Consider the following 3,007-nt stretch of genomic DNA (forward strand, 5'->3'; position numbering starts at 1 on the left):
AACCCACGGCAACAAAAGGGTTGTTCCTGGAAAAATCCACTTCGATAGGAAAAACAAATAAAACTGCACGCAGGAAAAAATGCACAAAAAAAAAATGGGTGGCGCTGTAGTATAGCGACGCGCTCTCCCTGGGGAGAGCAGCCCGAATTTCACACAGAGAAATCTGTTGTGATAAAAAGAAATACAAATACAATTGTAGACACACACAGATACACCCGTAACATAGTCATATTCAATACATGTATAACTGAGGATAACGCAGCATCGATCAGGGGTGGTATTCAAGAGACATCGAACCTCAGTGCTGGAGAAGGTGTACATGTGGGTAAATCAACATGAGGTTCAGGCTGCAAACGGGGCCTTGCCTCATGTAGACTTACCCGCGGGTACACCTTTACCCGGAAGTACGATGCTGTCTTGAATACCACCCCTGATGGACACATGGTTGCCCGCCATAATTACATGGATGGACAGTGGGCACTGGCTCTTCTTCGTCATCGTTCGTGGGCTGCAACTCCCGCCATGTAGGCAGCCATACTCCATTTTCGGGGATGTGCATGCTGGGAATGCTCTTTTTTTTTCAATAACCCACCAAACGCTGAAATGGATTACAGGATCTTTAACGTGCGTATTTGATCTTCTGCTTGCGTGTACACACGTACTGAGGGTCCAGGCACTAGCAGGTCTACACATAATTATGTTGACCTGGGAGAACGGAAAAATCTCCACCTTTTTACCCACCAGGCGCAATTACCGAGATTCGAACCCGGGACCCTCAGATAGAAAGTCCAACGCTTTAATTAAACCACTCGGTTATTGCGCCGACACTGGATCGAGAAGCCCACTGCTTTACCTACTGTGTGTGGCACGGCGACTCCTTGATAGCAGAGCATGGAGACGTCGCCAAGAAAACAGGTGAACTCTGCTAATGCTGTTAACTGTGTTGACTGGCTGGCTGACTGGCTGCACAGACCAAAATAACCCTGCAGATCTGGATGGCTGGACTCTTTTTCCACCACCAGCACCGCCACCACCACCACCACCAGCACCGCCACCATACCACCGTTCACGCGGTGACGATTCTGCCTCCCCTGTTTTGGTAAGTAAAGTGCCCACAGGCAGAAGAAGTAAGGCTTGGCGTAGCAGTCACTGACTGGCAGTGTATCATCGTTCACTCTCTGACAGGCACTTACCCTCCCCCCCCCCCACCCACCCATGGCCTCGCCCCCCTCTCTCCTCTTCTCCTTCCTCCCCCCCCCCAACCCCTACCCCACATACACAACACCTCCATCCTCCCCCCCTTCCCCCTCCCCCCCCCCCCCCCCCCCTTCCACACCAGCACATCTCTGGTGCAGCAACAGAAAGCTGTTATCCGCAGGACGCTGAAGGAATGCATCCTATCCTATTCTATCCTGTCCTACCTTCTCTACCCAGCCTCCACTGTATGTGCCAGCGCATGCAAGAAGAAGCATCTTCTGGTCTTCAACCCTCTCCCCCCCCCCTCCTCCTCCTCCTCCTCCTCACACACACACACACACACTCTCTCTCTCTCTCTCTCTTCACCCCAGCTTCTCTCCCTCGACACTTTTCTTATGTAAGGAGGAGAGCACCAGATTGCTCTCTCTCTCTCCCTTCCTCCCTCCCTCCCTCTCTCTCTCTCTCTCTCTCTCCTGTAAGTGACGTGTGGCTGTGCTCACGTGACCTGAGCCCCGCCCCCCCCTCTTTTGGCAACTGAGCAGCAGCAGCAGAGAGAGAGAGAGGCATTGACACAACGTGTATCCGGCGTTCAGTTTTTCCACTTCTTCTGGCCTTGTGCAGCGCTGTGTCCGAGGGGTCATTTTTCTCCGCTACTTTCTGCAGGTGAGTCCACCACCACTGCTTGCTGTTCCAACCTTCCCTGCTACACTCCCCCAGTCTCTCTCAAGTCTTGTGTTGCACGTGAAACTCAAGCAGTTACATTCTCGCTCGGCTGACCTACTTTCGGTGCCGGTACAGAAAAAAAAAAAAACAACTGAAAGAGAAACTAACAAAGTCTGGAACAATCCCGGCTTTTCAAGTACAGGGAGCCGGTTTGTGGAAGAAATGTTTATATACCTGTGCAGGATTCCTTGTCAGTCGCTGAACGGTCGTGGCCCCGAAGCCCGGCCCGTGCCCAACTTATCATTCCCTTGTTTTCCCCCACATGTCTGTCTGCATTCCTCCTCCTCCTCCTCCTCCTCCTCTTCTTCTTCTCCTTCCGTACTTGCTTTGCTTCCAGAAAGTCCGATATCAGTGAGATGACAGGGATTTTTGTGTGAGGGGGTGGTTGGCACTTGTCATCATTGCCGTCACCCGATAGCTGACTGTACCCAATCAGGTTTGCACGGCTGGGTGGGAAAGTCGTTAGCCGGCTCGGGATAAAGGAGGGGTGTGGACGGGGGAGGGGGTGCGAAGGCGGGGTGTGTGTGTGGGGGGGTGGGGTGGGGGGGGTGGAGGGGGGGTGACGGAGAGGAGGAGGGGGTGTGTGGGGTTGACATGATATCAGAACAATGGCATCGCACAGACACCGGGCGTGTCGGGATATGTTGGTAACTCCCTGATAGCATCACTGACTCTCTGCATGCAAGTCTCTTTGCTTCCCCGCTTTCTGGCAGAGGTGATTTATGGTGTGATGATGACGATGACGATGACGATGATGATGGGTACTGTGATGGCAAGATGACAGGTCAAGCTGTGCCGTGGTAGTACTTAGTGCTGCTTTGCTGTTTGCTGCCGTGATGATGATGATGATGGTGGTGGTGGTGGTGGTGGTGGTGGTAGCTGGGGTGGTGATGACATGATAATCTTGTAACGATGATGAGACGATGACGATCATGACGATGATGATAATGATAATGATCCGGGATGCCTCCCCCCCTCCCCTTCTGTGCCCCCCACGCCCCCACCCCTCCACCCCCCTCCTCCCCAGATGCTCTAGTTTCGGTTTCTGGAGGATACTCAAGTGATTCAAATGTTACGTGGAATGACC

At 52.8% G+C, this 3,007-nt stretch overlaps 1 protein-coding gene across 4 annotated transcripts in view; it reads left to right on the forward strand.

The window, feature by feature from the left end:
- Window positions 1-1,707: 1,707 nt before the first annotated feature.
- The window catches only part of LOC143301183 (troponin I 2-like), a 184,229-nt gene continuing 182,929 nt past the window's right edge, over window positions 1,708-3,007 (forward strand). For 3 of the 4 annotated variants that reach the window (XM_076615284.1, XM_076615285.1, XM_076615286.1), the window contains exon 1: window positions 1,709-1,860. The gene's annotated coding sequence lies outside the window, so the exon portion shown is untranslated. Of the gene's footprint in view, window positions 1,861-3,007 lie in introns of all 4 variants that reach the window. The other variant, XM_076615282.1, reaches the window with a different exon arrangement.

The sequence above is a fragment of the Babylonia areolata genome, chromosome 27 (genome assembly GCF_041734735.1).
Source record: "Babylonia areolata isolate BAREFJ2019XMU chromosome 27, ASM4173473v1, whole genome shotgun sequence".
NCBI lineage: Eukaryota > Metazoa > Mollusca > Gastropoda > Neogastropoda > Buccinidae > Babylonia > Babylonia areolata.